The sequence below is a fragment of the Hippichthys cyanospilos genome, chromosome 19, assembly GCF_059441005.1.
Source record: "Hippichthys cyanospilos isolate Australia breed blue-spotted pipefish chromosome 19, RoL_Hcya_1.0, whole genome shotgun sequence".
Classification (NCBI taxonomy): domain Eukaryota; kingdom Metazoa; phylum Chordata; class Actinopteri; order Syngnathiformes; family Syngnathidae; genus Hippichthys; species Hippichthys cyanospilos.
In genome coordinates this window covers 1,792,212-1,799,731 of record NC_142387.1, presented here as the reverse complement: position 1 = coordinate 1,799,731, position 7,520 = coordinate 1,792,212, and the positions used below count along the sequence as shown (strand labels likewise).

The window sequence follows — 7,520 nt, the reverse complement described above, 5'->3', positions numbered from 1 at the left end:
CTGCGATATCTGAGACCGCGAAGTAGGAGGGATCACTATATATATATATATATATATATATATATATATATATATATATATATATATATATATATATATATATATATATATATATATATATATATACAGTATATATATATATATATATATATATATATATATATATATATATATATATATATATATATATATATATATATATATATATACCCACATCAGCCATTATACGTGATGCTGTAAAATCTAAAAAAATAATAATTTAAAATATCCACAAATTTTTATGTCATCCAAATTACAAATTGCAGTTAAATATAAGAAGAACATCATTTTTTTCTTTATTATTAATTGAATATGAAAGGAAGAAAGTAACATAAACATATTAAATCAAAGAATAAATAAAGAAAAATTTTGCACTCACCAAAACAAATGGCGGGCACAATCGATCAGTCTTTTCATTATCTCCCGATTTTTCCTGTTTTTACATGCTCTTTCTCTTGGCACTGAGATGTACAGTGTATCCACTTGGGTGTTCCCCAAAGTTTTTTTTTTTTTTTTTAAATCTTTTTATTCCAAGATTTTGACAAGCAATAGTCCTTTGCAAACCACATACAACAAGGCCTCATACACGTATATCCGATAAACAAACAAACTTAAAGAGTACCCCGGGGCAATAACAGGCTTTGCATGCGGTCAAGAACCAACATTTGATGAATAGGCATTGTTCAGCTACCGTTTTAAACAACGCCAAGCATCCATTCATTTCTCTCCATGCCTTCCAATGTAAAATAAAATAAATAACCAAAAACACGCACTGTATTATTGTAGCCAAAAGATAAATGGAAAAAAAATAACATAAAAAAAATAAAAATAACACACAAAACAATTTTTTAAAAAAAAGGGGGGGGGGGGGCATTTACTCGCTGTCTGAGCAAATCACAACATTTTCTAAGTATTCGTAGAAGGGTTTCCATGTCTCACTGAAGGTGGGGCTTGCGTCTGATAGTGAAAACCTCATCTTTTCCCACTTACTGTGGGTCAGAACCTCTCAAAGCCAACTAGTGGAGAACATGCTTCCACTTAAATAAAATTAAGCGCCTTGCCAGCAGGGGAGTAAAGGCCGGTACGCTCCGCTTAGTGCCTGTCAGGTTCAGTACCAAAGGGGGGGACTACCAAAGAGAGCAGTGCAGTCCAGGTGTAGGTCGACCCCAAGTACCAATGACAAGGTACGAAAAATCTGATGCCAAAAGCTACTGAGTGCAGGGCAGGAAAAAAACATATGTGCGTGATTAGCCGGCGATTGTTTACACCTATTGCAAATATTGCTCACCCCAGGGAAAATTTTGGCAAGTCTCTCATTTGTGTAATGCACCCTAAGGAGAACTTTGCTTTGAAGAAGACCATCCCTTGCACAGACCGAGGAAGAATGTACAAGTTTGCGAATTACTGCCATTGATCAGTTCATTTCGGCACACCCAGATCCTCCTCCCATCTTTGTTTTATAAGATCTAGTGATTGAGGGCTAAAGGATCCCATTAAATTAAAGATGATGGATATTGCGTGCTTTTGGTCGACATTCACTGTGAGCACCTGGTCAACCAAGGATTCAGGCGGCTTGTTGGGAAAATTTGGAGAGAACAAAATGCCTGATTTGTAAAAAAAAAGTGAGACTGGGAGAGCTGAAACCATCCAAACAACTCCCCGAAGATGGCAAAATTGTCATCTACATAGAAATCCCGGATCTGCACCAGGCCCTTGCATCACTAGCTGGCAAAGGTGGGTTCAGAGCTGGCTGGTATGAATAAATGGTTACGGACAATTGGGGCAAAGGGTTGATGGTTCAATCAGGCCATAATTTTTACGAAATTGTTTCCACATTTTCAGAGAGCTGAGGACAACTTTGTGCCGAGAAACGCTCATTTGAAGTGGCAAACGTGCAATAAGAAGGGAACGTAACGGAAGCCTAGAGGACCTCAACTCAATTTTGGTGCAGGAGGGATGTGTGTCGAGACCTCTGTCCAACCATTGGGTAAGTTTGATAATATTACATGCCCAGTAATATTGAATAAAACTTGGTAGCGCGAGGCCACCTTGACGTTTTGGTAATTGTAGCAAAGCCTCTTTAATGCGAGGGGGCTTGGCTGACCACAAAAATGATGAGATCAAATTATCTAGCAGACAGAAAAAAAATGTGTTCTTATAAAAACAGAGATTTGTTGAAACAAAGAAACATGGGGAGCACCACCATTTTGACAAGGTTGACCCTGCTCGACAATGAAAGAGGAAGAGCCAACCACCGGACCAAGTCCTGCTTGCATTTATTTGTTATAGTACGGAAATTTGCATCGAAGAGGTTACCAAAGGCTGGGATGATGAACACACCTCGATAACGAAATCCTCGCAGCGTAACTTTTATCAGGAGGGTGGCTAAAGTTGTACTAGACAGGTAGTTGAGTGAAAGCAGATCACTTTTACCATAATTCAGCTTGTAACCTGAATATTTGCCAAATTGAGTCTATATGTCTGTGACAATGGGAACAGACGAAGACGGATTTGACGAATAAAGCAGCAAATCGTCAGCATAGAGGGACAGCTTATGAGTGTTGCCGCATCTTGAGATACCCTCGATCCTCTCCTCAGATCGAAGCCAAATGACCAATGGTTCCACAGCCAAGGCAAATAAAAGGGGGGAAAGATGGCAGCCCTGCCTGGTACCCAGATGCAAAGTAAAAGGGGGAAGTGTTCATACTCTGTGCCAAAACCAAGTTTTGCCAGAACATAGAACAAATATTGCCACTCAACACTGTCAAAAGCCCTCTCCACGTCCAAGGAGACCACCACCTCAGACAGACCAGATCCGGTAGAGCCAATAATATTAAGAACCCGCCTTGTATTGGACAACAAACTCCGTCCAGTCATAAAACATGTCTGGTCTGCAGAGATCAATGTGGACAATGCTTGTTGTAATCTCATTGCCAAAACTTTGGCCAGGATCTTCTGGTTGTTTAAATGACAATTGGGTCTATAGCTGCCGCATTCCAGGGGGTCGTTATCTTTCTTCAGAAGAAGAGAAATACTAACCTCACAAAGTGTTTAAGGAAGTTTACTGGTGGAAATATAAGTGTGGAAATTATAAGTGTTCACCAGGTGTGGAACCATGGAGTCCATAAATATCTTATAGAAGTCTTCTCCAAAGCCGTTGGGGCCTGGGGATTTACCTGCCTGCAGCTGCCTAATGGCTTCACGCATTGCCATCAACACAATAGAAGCGCCCATCTTTTCAGCCAAATCAGCATCAACTTTTGTGTTGCTTCTCTAGAGGGTTATAACCCTACTAGACTTCTGGTACGCAGACCGATTTATAAAGTTCTAAATAGAAACCTAAGAAAATGTCATTAATCGATTCAGGGTCCGAAGTAACTGCCCCGGAGGATGATTTTAACTGTGGAATTAGCCTAGAAAGCGCAGTAATCCTGGCTTGGTGAGCAAGAAATCTTCCAGGTTTGTCTCCCATCTCATTGTAACATTGTCTGGTCCTCAACAGTTTTGCCTCCACCTTCACTGTTGTTACAGAGTGTCATATTCAGCCTGCAGTTTAAGACATTCATCATAGAGAGCATGCGAAGGGTCAGCGGCGTATTGTCTGTCTTTTTGCAAACTACGAGCTGCGAGCCAAGTTACCCTGCCTGTTTATTCCTTCTTCCTCTGGAGATGAAAACGAAATAGCTTGCCCCTGCAACTATGCCTTGGACGTCTACCATAGTATGCCTCTTGAAATGTTCGCGGTGTCGTTTATTTGAAAAAAAAAAGTAGTTATTTCTCCCTGAAAGAAAAGCTTAAAATCCAGGTCATTCATTACAAAATGAGAAAGTTTCTATTAAATGGTTGGCCATTGAGTCACAAGTTTTCAGTTCTATTTTATAGTTGTTCCATAAATGGAAACCTTGGACAGTAACACACATCTGGTTTATTGGTGCATTGTCTCCTGGTGGCTAGCAAAATAAATAAATAAATAAAAAACAAAGATAAGCCCCCACCGAACTATAAGCTGCAGCGCTTATACATGAAAAATGTTGCAGTTTATAGTACGATAAATACGGTAGATAGACTGCAGATATACACTCATCAGGCCTGTGCAATGTGAGGCTTGTTGTGCAGCTCAAAGGTGGAGCAAAAGCTGTTTAAGAAAAATAGGGAGTGCATTTTGCACCAGAGGTTAGAAATAGTCTGTTCCAGGGTCAACCTGCCACCATCATATACAGCTGTAGTCAATTTCACCTTTATCGAGTTCCATGTCAAGCTTGAATCACAGTTGCGAGTCCAAGGCCATCCTAATCACAAAGAGCTAAGGCCAACTAAAGTTGGAGTACCGAATGTCTGAGTCCAAGTCCAGATAAGCTCCTGAGAAAACTATAAGACAGAAAAATACAATTTTAACATACACAAAATTAAAGAGGTTGTATTATGCTAAAGACTGTTCTTAGACAAGTGAACAAGTTTTCTGCTTAATTATCTAATACAGGGGTCAGCAACCCATATCGAACCAAAAAAAAAAAAAAATCTGTCTGTAGCCACCATAATATGACACAGAGTTCCCCGGAAGAACGGTCGAACGCCCTCTCCAAGTCTACAAAGCACATGTAGACTGGTTGGGCAAACTCCCATGCACCCTTGAGGATCCTACCGAGGGTGTTGACCTGGTCCACTGTTCCATGGGGCCGGGACGAAAACCATCCTCCTGATTGCGAAGGTTCGACTTCCTGGACCCTTCTCTGCAGCGCCTCTGAATAAACGTTACCGGAGAGGCTGAGAAGTTTGATCCCTCTGTAGTTGGAACACCCCCTCCGGTCCCCCTTCTTAAAATGGGGGACCACCACCCCAGTCTGCCAATTCAGAGGTGCTGTCCCTGATGTCCACACAATGTTGCAGAGACATGTCAGCCAGGACAGCCTGACAGAATCGAGAGCCTTCAGGAACTCCAGGCGGAGCATATCCACCCCCAGAGCCTTGCCACCAAGGAGTTTTTTGACCACCTCTGTGATTTTAGCCCCAGAGATGGGAAAGCCCACCTCAGAGTTTCCAGAATCTGCTTTCTCAGAGGAAGACGTGTCGGTGGAATTGAGGAAGTCGTCAAAGTATTCTGCACACTGGTTCACAATGTCCCGAGTTGAAGTCAGCAGTGCCCCATCCCCACTGTACACAGTGTTAATGGTGCAACGCTTCACCCTCCTTAGACCTCAGACGGTGGACCACAATTTCCACGAAGCCGTCCAAAAGTCGTTTTCCATGGCCTCAACAAACTCCTCCGACAACTGGGTTTTTGACCTTTGCAACCGCCGAAGCTGCACTCCGATTGGCCAACCGGTACCCATCAACTGCCTCCGGAGTCTCCCAGGCCAAAAATGCCTGTATAAGACTCTTTCTGCTAGACGGCATCCCTCGCGGTGAGGGGATTGCCGCCATGCCTGGTACCGAACACCTTACGGCCTCAACTCCAATCCGCCGCCTTAACAATGGAGGCGCGGAACATGGGCCACCAAGACTCAATGTTCCCCACCTCTTCCAGGACGTGGGAGAAATTCTGCCAGAGATGGGAGTTGAAACTCCTTCTGACAAGGGATTCTGACAGACGTTCACCAACACCCCCTCACGATATGTTTGGGTCTGCCAGGTCTGACTGGCATCCTCCACCACCATTGGAGCCAACACACAACCAGGTGGTGATCAGTTGACAGCTCTTCAACCGAGTGTCCAAAACATGCGGCTGCAAATCTGATGCTACATCCACAAAGTCGATGATTGAACTTCAGGCTAGAGTGCACATATGGAAACCCTTATGCTTGAACCTGGTGTTTGTTTTAGACAATCCATGACGAGCGCAGAAGTCCTATTACAAAGCACCACTCAGGTTCAGATCGGGGGAGACCGTTCCTCCCAATCACACCCCTCCAGGCCTTACTGTCGTTGGCCACGTGAGCATTGAAGTCACCCAGCAGGGAGTCCCCAGAGGGAGCGTTCTCCAACACACCCTCCAAGGTCACCAAAAAGGGTGGGTACTCTGAGCTGCTGTTTGGTGTATAGGCACAAACAACAGTCAGGACCCGTCCCCCCACCCAAAGGCGGAAAGAGGCTGTAGAGCTGCAGAGCTGGGGGGCAACAAGTATGCTCACTCTTGCTCTGTGTATCTTGCCGCGCGCAACTCCAGAGTGAAAGAAAGTCCAACCCCTCTCGAGAGGACTGGTACCAGAGCCCAAACTGAGGTGGGTCTAACTGTCACAATTCTCAGCCTTGCACACTAGCACAGGCTCCTTCCCTGCCAGAGGTGACATTCTATGTTCCAAGAGCATGCTTCTGTAGCCAGGGATCGGTGAGCCAAGGTCCCCGCACTTGGGTGCCACTCAGCTCACCGACTCCTTTGGCCCCTCCCACAGGTGGTGAGTCTATGTGAGGTGAGACTCAGGTTGTCTCTTCGGGCTTTGCCCGACTGGGCCCCATGGGTGCAGGCCTGGCCACCAAGCCCCGGCAACCAGCCCCACCTCCACGCCAGACTACAGAGTAAGTCCTGTTGACCCACATTCAGACAAGGGTAAACTGAATACAAATATGTTCTTCTTCAAAGAGGTCTGTGCTTAGTCTGGAACCTCACCTAGGACCTCTTTGTCATGGGTTACCTTACCAGAAGCATAAACTCCCCGACAACTTAGATCCTTTTATCACTGGAACATGCAAACCCCTCCACCACGATAAGGTGATAGCTTATACATAACAATAGTAAAATGTAGGGCTATATTTTCACAGCCAGTGTATGCATTTATAAATGCTGACTTATCCAGTTTTTCCTCCAAACACAAGCTTTGTAGTGCTTGTTTACCAATTTGGAGGACGGGCATACTCCAAAAAGCAAGGCCGGGCGAACTGGAATTGAACCTGGGATCTCTGAGCTGTGAGGCAGAGGTCCCAACCACAGTGCTCATTTTACCTCTGAAAAGTGTTGGGTCCCCGGGACTCTCAAGAATAAAAAAACTATAGGTCCCAACAGAAATGTTTGGAGTACCAAAAATCGCAAAGTAAAAAAGAAAACAAATTAAGGTTCACACTGTATTTAAAGGATGTGAGCAAAAACCAAAAATAGATATTTAAAAAGTACAGTAAAATGTATTAAAATAATACATAATAATAATACATTAACTTTTGTTCCTCTTCATTTTCCAAAGCATTTCATTTTTGCTTTTTACTTTCCGGCTTATTGTGATCACCTGATTGTGTATTACTTGACTTGTCACTGATACTAACAAATTTGCCAAATTGATGCTGTTTCAGGCCTAAAAATAGCACTTTTAGTTTTTTTTTTTTTTTTTTCTGTAACGAAAATCAGCAGACAGATTTTGGTAAATATGAGAAAACATGACCTGCAAGATCAACACGAACATGGCGGGCTAAGTTGTAAAAAATATGAGTAAGTGGTCAAGTTTTGCTGAAGAAAAGAGTAAATGAACGATGATGAATATTTCATGTGAAAATAC

At 43.2% G+C, this 7,520-nt stretch overlaps 1 pseudogene; it reads left to right on the top strand.

Moving 5' to 3' along the window:
• Positions 1 to 2,692: 2,692 nt before the first annotated feature.
• LOC148407611 (uncharacterized) lies at positions 2,693 to 6,566 on the top strand (annotated as a pseudogene).
• The last annotated feature ends 954 nt before the right edge of the window (positions 6,567 to 7,520 follow it).